General features: G+C 34.7%; 1 protein-coding gene across 6 annotated transcripts in view; it reads right to left on the bottom strand.

The window, feature by feature from the left end:
- Nucleotides 1–12,397: 12,397 nt before the first annotated feature.
- syne2a (spectrin repeat containing, nuclear envelope 2a) overlaps nucleotides 12,398–12,500 on the bottom strand; it is a 93,433-nt gene continuing 93,330 nt past the window's right edge. For all 6 annotated transcript variants that reach the window (XM_079255428.1, XM_079255432.1, XM_079255429.1 and 3 more), the window contains one exon: nucleotides 12,398–12,500. This exon is cut by the window's right edge and continues 913 nt beyond it. The gene's annotated coding sequence lies outside the window, so the exon portion shown is untranslated.

Here is a 12,500-nt window from a genome sequence, read left to right as displayed (position 1 = left end):
GAGATTAATTACTGGATGTACCTTTCTTCAGTTAAAAAAAACAAAATTGAGGTGATAGTCTTTGGAGCCAAAGAGAAACGACTACAGGTCACCACAGAGCTTTATTCTATACACCTAAAAACCACCACCAGGCAAGAAATCTGGGTGTAGTGATGGGCTCAGACTTAAACTTTGAAAAACACATTAAGGGAATAAGAAAGTCAGCTTGCTATCACCTTAAGAATATATCAAGGATAAAAGATCTGATGTCACTGCAGGACCTGGAAAAACTAGTCCATGCTTTCATTTTTTGTCGATTTGAATACTGTAACAGTGTTTTTACGAGTCTGCAGCTAATTCAGAATTCTGCTGCACAAGTCATTACTAAAACCAAGAAAGTGGACCACATCAGTCCTGTTCTGAGGTCTTTTCACCGGCTGCCTGTCCAACAGATGATAAACTCTGAAGTTCTGCTGCTGGTCTATAAAGCTATGGATGGTTTAGGACCAAACTACATCAGAGACCTCCTGTTCCATAATGAACCTACCAGACCCCTCGGGCCATTTGGATCTTTTTTTTTTTCTTTTTTTTATCAGTTCATACAGTCAAAATGAGACGTGGAGATGCTGCATTCAGCTTCTATGCTCCTCATGTCTGGAACAAACTCCCAGAAAGCCTATCAGCTGAAAAAATTGGTTTATTCAAATCAAGGTTCAAGACCCTCCTGTTGTCAGCTGCATTTCTGTCATTTTTATTCAGTTATTTAGAGTTTTCATTCAATTCCAAACCTGCATGTTTCTCTCCTTAATGTTATTTCTTTTTACTTGATTTCTCGTTTTTACTTTTAAATTATGCTTCTTATTTTATAATTGTTTTACTGTTTCTCTAAAGAACTCTGTATCACTCTGTTGTTGAATTTTGCTATAGAAATTAAATTGCCTTGCCTTGCCTATAATATGTGTCATATGTCATAGAGTAGGGCTGGGCGATATGACCAAAATCTCATATCCCAATATAGCTCATTTTATGTTCTCATAACGATATACATAACAATATAAAAATTTTGGTGTAATTTTTGTGTCAGTCATCAATTATTTGTCAGATGTGCTTGGTAGTGGCAGCAGTGATCTCCTTCCATCTGCGGGAACTATGACCGTATGGCGTTCCATGGGTCAATGCCTGTTGCAGCGTTTGCATCTGGAGTTTATTATAAGCACATTCGCCACCCCTTGATGCTGCTTTTGCGTCTTTTGCTCGTTAACTCTATTCTTTATTCTGTATTGTTTATCTTGATTCTTGCGCAGGTGATAAAAATTAGTTACTTGTGTCGGAGTTCATTGTCGGGGCTGTAAGCTAGTCTGTTGTCTGTTCCACTTCGGTCTTTTTATATCCAGACTTCATCCATGCGACAGAAATTTCCCCTCTTTTATGAACAAGCTCACCAGTTTACGGTTTTAGTTAGCAAGTCATCTTTGAGTGAATTACCCTGCTCTGAAACACATCCGCTACCATCTTTCTCCATGTTTGTTTATAATTGCAGCATGCATGCTGTAAAGCGCATCTTGATGTAAAATACAGCAGTAAAGCACCTTTTTGTGGCTTAAACGACAGAGCCTCAAATGAATGCCTTTTTCAACCACAACCTTTTTTCGTCCAAATTATATGTATCGTCATCTCGCCCAGCCCTATCAGAATAGTATGTCATCATATGACGTAGTAAATTTTGTCATATTGATGTCATAGTAAAGTGTCATAATTGTCATAGTATAGCGTGTGTAATAACTAATATCATAGGGTAGTATGAGTAGTAATTGACTTCATACTGTATGTGTCATTTTATGACATAGTATATTATGTGTCATAATGTCATAGTACAGTATGTGTCACAATTAAGGTCATACTATAGTATGTGTCCTATTATGTCATAGTATAGTATAGAATGACATATAGTATTGTATAGAATATATAGATGACTATATAGTATAGTATAGAATGTCATATTATAGTATGTGTCCGAATATATCATAGTATAGTATGTGTCACGACATAGTAAAATATGTGGGGAAATATGTCATGGTATAGTATGTGTAAAAATGTTAAAGTGTATAGTATGTGTCACACCATAGTATTGTTTGTTTCAACATAGTATAAATGTGTAAAACATTTTGCTAGTGTAGTTTGTCACGACATAGAATGGTGTGTGTCATGATGTAGTATGGCATGTGTCAAAAAATATCTTAGTGTAGTATATGTCATAGTAGAGTATGTCACGACATAGTATTAATGTGTAAAAAAAAATTCTACCATAGTATGTATCAAAAAATGTCATAGCATAGTATTTTTCGCAAAATGTCATAGTATGTGTCACAACAGTATCCTATGTGTCAAAAAATGTCACAGCATAGTATAGTATGTGTCACAACAGTATCCTATGTGTCAAAAAATGTCACAGCATAGTATAGTATGTGTCACAACAGTATAGTATTTGTCATAAATTTTCATTGTATAGTATGCGTCACGACATGGTACATTATGTGTCAAAATTGTCGTAGTATAGTATATTTCACAATATAGTACGGTATGTGTCACGGTAGTGTATGTAAAAAAATATCATAGAATAGTATGTCATGACATTGTGGCACATACTATACTATGATTTTACGATAACCATGTTTTTCAGTAATGACTTATCTAATAAATTTCTACTTCTCAAAAAGTAATCAAATTAAAGTTATTTATCCAAGTCACAGTGTGTTATTGTTTTTATCGTTTTCCTTAAAATATGTGTGCTTTCTTCCTGTGGTCTTGGGGAAGTACAACACCATAGCAACGAGTCACGTTTTTAGCCTGACAAGTACACCGAGAAGATGTAAACTGCAAAGGAGGAAATGGGGAGATGCACGTTTTAGCTGGAAATATAGTCACTATTTTGAGCTTGTGTTAGCTCAAGGTAAGTTCATTGCACACTCTGTGCTGGCAAAAAAAAAACTGCTATCTAGCTTCAAAAACACTACGTCAAACTTAAAGAAACATTTAGAATCGCAGCACGGCACAGTCGACCTCGGATAATGCAGGAAGACCCCCGACCACCCAAACGACAAAAGCTGGACTAAGTGGTCGAGAGTCGAATCAGTTGGTCGGACAGTATGTTGTTATCCAAGTCAGAGTGTGTTGTTAGTTCTGTAATTTTCCTTAAAATATGTTTGCTGTCTTCCTGTGGTCTCGCACAATTACGACACCTCAGCAACAAGTCACGTTTTTAGCCTGACAAGCACACCGAGAAGATGTAAACTACATTGGCGGTAATGGGGAGAGACATGCACATAAAATACTATGTCGTAACACATACGATACTCTGAATTCTTTTGACAATACAACGACAATTATTAATACATATACTACTATGACCTTTGTTAACATACTATACAATTACATTTTTGACACATACACTAGGACATGTTTTGACTGTTACAAAATACTGACATTTCTGACACAGATATTGCTATGACGGTTTCTGACATAGAATACTGTGTTGTGACAAAAAATTCTATGACATTTGTTGACACATAAAATATGGTGATGTGACACATACTATATGATGAAATTTTTGACACATACAATACAAGATATGTACAGTACAATACAGACATAAAATACTATGTCGTGAAACTGACAATACTATATATATATATATATATATATATATATATATATATATATATATATATATATATATATATATATATATATTTATATATATATATATTTTTTTTTTTTTTAACATAAAATACTATCACAATTTTGACACATAAAATTCAAGAACACTTTTTGACAAACAATACCATGACATTTTTTTCCACAAACAATACTATGTTGTAACACATACAATACTATGACATTTATTGACATATACAATGTGTTGTGACATTTACTTTTCTTTGACATTTGACATTTGACACTTTTTGACATACAGTACTGACATTTTTTGACATACATTACGATGATATTCTTTGACACAAATAACACTATGTCGTGACCAATGTTCCCTCTGATTTTCCATGTGCATGTGCAAATACACAAACTCCATGAGCGGTCCCTTGAACCACTGTGAGCAACATCAGACGTGTGCATTGCATCCATCCAAGTTACATGGTTTATCAAAAGAATCAAATTGTAGTATTCACGTTTCTGTTCGAATACTTTTAATTAAGTCCTTTCCCAGCTTACAATGAAGATGACAAAATTTTTATCATGACCTCTGTAGTATGTAAATGCTATTGGAAATATAAATGTTTACTTTTCACTGTGGAAAAACCAACTGCCAGCCAAACCAAACTGACTATAAACAATGATTTTGAAAATACATTTAACATTTTTATCATAAAGCTCTGACTTGTATTATTAGTATGAGCCAGATCCTGCTGTGGTCTGGGAGAGTCCTGTAACTCTTCGTCTGCAAAATACAGTATATAATGACATGATTTGCATTTCTACTACTCATCAACTAGTGACAGTATTTAATGATCAATATCCATAAATGAAAATTGTAAATAAATTACACTGTATGAACAGAAATCTGATTGAGAACTTAAAATTCACCTTATTGTTCAAGTGTGTCCTCATTTTTTCTGTGGTTGCACACTTTGTCCCAGTTGAAAACCTCCATCTGTTTCTTTCACATTTGGGTATGAAGAATTTCGCTCTGGGGTCATGGAGGGGCTTCTACGGAAGCGTAGAGCTGTCATCCTCATAAAAAAAAAAGTTTGGGCCTTATTACGTTATAACGTGATGGTTTTACTGTAAAAACGTGAAACGTATCACGTTATAACGTGATAGTTTATTGTAAAAACGTGAAAAGTATCACGTTATAACGTGATACGTTTATTGTAAAAACGTGAAACATACCATGTATCTGAAAACGTGAACTTGGTAATTTTCGACTTTAGATGAGGAAATTGTGTGTGGGGTGGGTAGGAGATCACAAATGGCTCATTTACAGGACTTGAAAGAATTTTTCTTCATACTTGGGTTGAGACATTGTGAAATTATGGTGCTTTGGAACACTTTCGATCCATTGTAATAAGTATGCGTAGTTTAAGGACAGTTTTAAAAGGCATGGGTCTGTACAGAAGGAAAAATGAGTCCAATCCCCATGACGTGGCATCATTTCTGATTGAAACTTGAGCGGCACGAGAATCACTATGAATGCAAACATCATCGGTGCATCCAAGTGCCATGTATCCATCCCTCCTCTACCGCTTATCGGGGTTCTGATTGCAGCAGTAACCAGGGAAGCCCCCCTCCCCAGCCACATTCACCAACTCTGCGGGGGGTCCCAAGGCGCTCCCGGGCCAGCAGAAAGATATAATCCCTCCAGCGTTCAAGTGGTTATACGTTTTTACAATAAAACATCACGTTATAACGTGATACATTTCACGTTTTTACAATAAAACATCATGTTATAACGTGATACGTTTCACGTTTTTACAATAAAACATCACGTTATAACGTAATAAGGCCCAAACTTTTTTTTATGAGGATGTCAGCTCTACGCTTCCGTAGGCTTCTGCTCTGGAAGAACTGAAAATAAAAAATAAACAGTTTTTTAAATATATACAGTTAGCACTTCCACTATGCACAGTAAAAGCACTTAATGATTGTTTCCTATTACCAATAAAAAAAAAAAGTCTGAATAAATTAAATTAGAATCAGCACAAAACTTGTTGAGGACTTAAATTTTACCTTAATTTTCCTGTCTGTCCTTCTCATTTCTCCAGTGGTTGTACACATTGTCCAGGTTGATGGCCTCGTCCGCCTGCAGCTTTGATTTTATGCGCATCAGCTGGTCCAAATGGTCCACTTCAAGACGATTTCTGGATGATGTTTTGATACAATTCATTAAACTAAAACCTCTTTCACAGTCTGCACTGGAAGCTTGAAATGTAGCACAAATATCCACAAGCTGTGAGATGTGTTTTAGCTCCTCACATTTTAGTGTTGCAGCCACCATTTGAGAGAATGTGCTGATTGACCCATGTTTAAGTTTTTGCTTCACTATGCACTTGAATTCAGCATATTCACTGTTCATGACCTCCACAGAATGTGGGTGGTGGAGAATGACTTCGTACTTCTTTGCCAGTGTAGCAATGTCTGCTGTTCCATACTCAAAACTGATGTCTGAACTCAGTGCCTCAATGTCAAATGCAGAGCACTCCTTTAATTCCTCCTCTGGAAAACGAGCATCCAAGTGATCACAGCACTTATAAATGAAATGAGTAATCTCACTGGTGTTTCTGACATCATCTGAGGCCCTCGTCGCCTCTCTGACACGGTCACTCCACTTAACGTCATTTTCCTCTGTCAAGTACTGAGAACGCAACTTCTCAATTTTTGCTCTTGCAAAACAGTGCCCCTCCATCACAGTCAGGTTGCGTCTTTGAAAAGAAAGAGACAGGTGAGCAAGTTCACCCAAAACATCTCCCAGAGCAGTGAGCGTAACCTTGAACTTTGAATCGGTCATCTTTTTGTAGCAGTAACTTCCCACTGGATCTCTGTTATCACAGGATTCTCTCTTGCAGTATTCTTCCAGCACAGTGTAGTTCCTCAGAACAGCATTCACAGCCTGGTCCCGCGACAGCCATCGGACTTCGTTCAGAGGCCTGAATGACAGTGTTTCCTCATTGAGAATTTTTGCTAGATCTTCCAATTTCCCCCTCTTTACAGTGGATCTAGAGAATGTGGAATAAACTGTTCTAAGAAAAGTTTCCAGATCATGCATCAAAGGTACATCCTTCCACGCATCATCAGTGCCCAAGTCCTCTCCATGAGCCACAGTGTTGTTCAGTTAGGTGTAATATTTTCCGCTTTAGTAAAGCTGCAACTCCATTGGGTTTTCCTAGCATTACTGATGCACCATCAGATGTTGGCATCACCATTCTCCGCAAGTCCAGTTCACGCTTTCTGTAAAACTGAGTTATTGCCTGCACAATATCCTGTCAGCTGGATGATACCACCATACACAGTTTAATAGCTGATGTCATTTTCCTCCCTGTATTTCATATATAGGACTAGCATTTTGTGCACTGTTATGTCTGTGTTCTCATCTACAATCAGGGTGTGCCAAGGTGCATTTTTAACTCCACACATTGTCTCATTCTGCACTGTTTGATTAATTGAATTCACAAACTCAAATGCATAATTTTTGCTTCGCCAGCTTTCTGGTATACTTACATACTTTGCCATGTGATTGTGAATTTGTTGAACCGACAACATGGAAGCATTCATGTTTATAGCGAGCAGAATATTATCGATGAGAATTTTAACTTGCTCGGGTTGGATTTCTTTACGAGTGACAGCTCACTCCTCTTCTCTCGGTCTTTGCGACGCTCCCCCAATAATGTACCGATTCCCATTCTTCCTACAATTCCAACCGCTTTCAAATGGCTTTTGTGCTGAATGTGACGCTTAAGGTAGTCCAGCTTCCATTCTGTCCACACTTTTCCCTCCGAAAACTCGCTTGCTATTTTGGCCTTGCAACGTGTTTTGCAGACCAGACCCCCTCACTCTAATGAAAAAATCTCACCCAGTTTCACAGTTTTTTCTTCCGTTAGCTCATACTCCGACAGCCATTCCATTTTGAAAGAATCACATTTCTTTTTCACTTTGGTTTGGTTAGGGGATGTGCGACTGCCTGTTCATTTTGCCATTTTTATTAATGAGCAACTTAAGCAGCACTTGGCATCATTAGCGTGTCTTCACTCAACATCGGCCACGCTGCTTTGCCAGCTAAAAACACAGTTTTTTTTTTTTTTGGTGGCGGCACATGACGCTGTCCTGGCGTAAACGTGATCGTTTGTTAACGTCCTGACGCTGACGTGTGTTGTGCAAGGGATGGGAAACATTTTAATGGTTAGATCATCAGATATTGCATCAGCAGTTGCTGGGCAACGGGAACTGGTGCACCATTGGTAACTTGTACAATCGGTAGGCTGTTTCATTTCACAAACGGTAAAACACATTGCCTATTCACATTATCGATTAATTGTTATACATTTGTTTTCTTTTTAATTCTGGTTGGCTTTTTTTAATTTATTTATTCACGTTTTTATTTTTTGAGCAGTCAACATTTCCTGTGCGCGGAGACTGTGTTGACTGCGCAACTGCGCACGCGTGCAGCTTAGAGGGAACCGTGGTCGTGACACATACAATATGTCATCACATATACTTTTCTGACATTTATTGACACATGCAATACTGTTGTGACACATACAATACTAAGACATTTTTTGACACACATTACTATGACATTTTTGACACAAAAAATAGTATGTCATGATACATAAAATACTATGACATTTATTGACACATACAATATTCTGTCGTGACACATACTTTACTGTCATTTTTAGACACAAAAAATAATGTATAGCAACAATAAAATGACAAAATACTGTGTCGCGAAACATATAATACTATGACATTTTTGACTCATACAAAACTATGTTGTGACACATACCTATGACATTCATTGACACATACACTACTATGTCTTGACACATACAATACTAAGACATTTTTTGATACATGCAATACTATGACAGTTTTGATTCATACAATACCATGTCGTGACACATACAATACTATATTCATTGAAACAGACAATACTCTGTCGTGAAACATTATACTGTGTCATTTTTTGACACAAACAATATTAAGTCGTGACACTTACAGTACCATGACATTTTTTGACACATGCAATATTCTGTCGTGACACACACAATACTATGACATTTTTGACACTTACAGTACCATGACATTTTTTGACACATGCAATATTCTGTCGTGACACACACAATACTATGACATTTTTTGACACACATTATCATGACATTTTTTGACACAAACAATGCTATGTCGTGACATAAAATATTCAGTCTTGACACATACTTTACTATGATATTTTTCAACATAAAATACTGTTGTGACATAAAATGCTATGTCAGGACACATATAATACTATGTCATTTTTAGACACACTTACACTTTAAGCAACACCTACAATAAAAATGACAGTTTTGACACAAAATACTATGTTGTGAAACATACAATACAATGACATTTTTGACACATATATTATTATGACACTTTTTGATACAATACTATGTCATGACACATACCTTTGACAAGACATCACTCATACAATACTATGTCATGAGTACTATGTCACAGTACTATGGCATTTATTGACACATGCAATATTCTGTCGTGACATATACTTTTCTGACATTTTTTGACACATACACTACTGTCATGACATACAATACTATGACATTTTTTTCACACACATTACTATGACATTTTTGACACAAAAAATAGTGTGTCATGATACATACAATACTATGTCATTTATTGACACTTACAATATTCTGTCGTGACACATACTTTACAGTGACATTTTTCAACATAAAATACTGTTGCGACATACAATGCTATGTCCTGACGCATAGAATACTATGTCATTTTTAGACATAAAAAAATATATAGCAGCCCATACAATAAAATGGCATTTTTGACACACACTATACTATGACATCTATTGACACATACACTACTATGTTGTGACACTTACCTATGACACATACAATACTATTTTCATTGAAACAGGCAATACTATGTCGTGAAACATATTATACTATGACGTTTTTAACACATGCAAACTATGTTGTGACACATACAATACTATGTCGTTACACATACAACACTATGACATTTTTTTACACAAACAATACTATATTGTGACACATACAATATTGTGACATTTATTGACACATGCAATATTCTGTCATCACACATATAATACTATGGCACATAAAATACTACGTTGTAACACATGCAATACTTTGACAAATTTTGAAATATAAAATATGACGTGAAATATACAATACTATGACCATTTTTCAAACAAAGTACTGTGTCGTGACACATACATTACATGACATTTTTGACACATAAAATACTATGTTATAAAACACAATCCTAAAACACAATCCTATATGTTTTGACACTTGCAATACTACATTTTTGACACATAAAATATTATGTCGTAAAACATACAATACTATGATATTTTTTTAACACATACAATAAAAGGTGATTATTGATACATATACTACTATACCATTTGTTGAGCTACTATGCCTTGACATTTTTTAACACATACCATACTATGGCATTTTTTTGACACACATTACAATGTCGTGACACATACTATACAACAACATTTTTTGACACATGCAATACGATTACATTTTTGATAAATAAAAACTGATATTTTTGACATATCACCTAAAACTTTTTGACAAATACTATATTTTTTAAAATAAATACTTTGACAATTTTCACACATACAATACTATGACATTTTTTGACACATTAAATACTTTGTCGTGAAAATTACAATACCATGACATTATTGACACATACAACACTTTAACATTTTTTTACACAAAATCCTGTAGTGAAACATCATGACATCATGACATCATTGACACATATACTACATGACATTTTTTGACACATTAAATACTATGTCATGAAACACACAAAACTATGACATGTTTTGACGCAAACAATACTGTTGTGACACATAATATACTATGACATTTTTCACATATACTGTATCACTTTTTTGAGACATGTATTGCATAGTAAATGTTACAACATAATATATTATGTGTCAACAATGTCATTGTATAGTATGTGTCAAAAATGGTCATAGTATAGTATGTTTTACCATATAGTATACTGTGTCAAAAAATGTCCGTATTGTAGGTGTCACCATATATAGTATAGTATGTTTCATAACATGTCATGATACAGTATATCTCATAATATTTCATTGTATCGTAAGTGTCACAGTATTGCTTGTGTCATGGTGTTACATAGTATAGTTTGCCTCATAATATGTCATAGTATAGTATGTGTCAAAACACATCAGTATTGTATGTGTCACAATATGTCATAGTATAGTATGTGTTATAACATGTCATATAGTATGTGTCATTAGCTGACACAATGTAGTAATTTTCAGAACATATCATGATATAGTATGTGTCATAGCCTCATAGTATTTCGTAGTATCGTAGTATAGTATTTCATAACATTGAATAGCATGAGTTGTAACATCATAATATAGTATGTGTCAGAATATGACATCATATCGTATGTATCATAATCTGATATAGTATGTCTCATAATGTTATAGTATAGTATGTGTCATTACATAATAGTATTGTGTGTGTGTCATAAAATGTCATAGTACAGATTGTGTCATAATTGATTTCATAGTAAAGTATTCATCATAACTGATGTCATCGTGTAGGATGTTTTAACATGTTATAGCTATAGACACGTCATGTGTCATACTATTATAGTATATTATGTCTCCTTACATAGATAGATTAAAAAGATTTAAAAAAAATATATATATATATATATATATTTTTTTTTTTTTAATCTATTTTCACAGATTTCATATATATGTATATATATATATGTATATATATATATATATATGTATATATGTATAGGCTGCACGGTGGCGCAGTGGTTAGCACTGTGGCCTCAGCAAGAAGGTCACTGGTTCAATCCTTGGCTGGTTTGGACAGTGGCCTTTCTGTGTGGAGTTTGCATGTTCTCCCCGTGTATGCGTGGGTTCTCTCCGGGTACTCCGGCTTCCTCCCACCATCCAAAGACATGCATGATGGGTTAATTGGTTACTCTAAATTGCCCCTAGGAGTGAGTGTGAGCGTGAGTGTGGTTGTTCGTCTCTCTGTGTGGCCCTGCGATGGACTGGCGAGCTGTCCAGGGTGTACCCTGCCTGTCGCCCAAAGCCAGCTGGGATAGGCTCCAGCTTCCCCGCGACCCTGAATTGGAATAAGTGGTTCGGAAAATCAATGAATGTATATGTATATATATATATATACAAATAACTATAACTATATATTAAAATAACTATAGATGTTGAAGTTACTCACATCCTAATGTAAGATGTATTTTTAGTTCCTCACAGCTGTGGTTAAATGTATGATTTTGTAGCGTCATTGTAATCTCTAAGTTGTAATGAATTTTTGAATAGGTAAATATAGACTCCAAATAAAATATATTTATAAACTAAATTAAATATAAAACAGAAATGTAATTCAGATTATAAAATACTGTATACAATTGACTTAAAAAATTATATATTTTAATTATATTTATTAAATATAATGAACATGAAATGTAAATAAAAAAAAAAAATTAAAATAGAATAAAAACTGTAGCACCATTAACCTGTCAATTTCAGTTTATTTACATAATAAGAAAACATCTTGACAATATCTGTTAGTCTTTGCAATAAAAGAAAAATATTGGGAGTTTAACTTACTTATAGTTTACTAATTTGTTATTTTACTTTTATTATATTTTATAGAAAGGTAAAATTCCCTAAAACTTTTCATTTGATTCAATCTTCAAAAAAA

The sequence above is a fragment of the Telmatherina bonti genome (genome assembly GCF_933228915.1).
Source record: "Telmatherina bonti genome assembly, chromosome: 16".
Classification (NCBI taxonomy): Eukaryota; Metazoa; Chordata; class Actinopteri; order Atheriniformes; family Telmatherinidae; genus Telmatherina; species Telmatherina bonti.
This window is presented reverse-complemented; position numbering and strand designations above follow the sequence as displayed.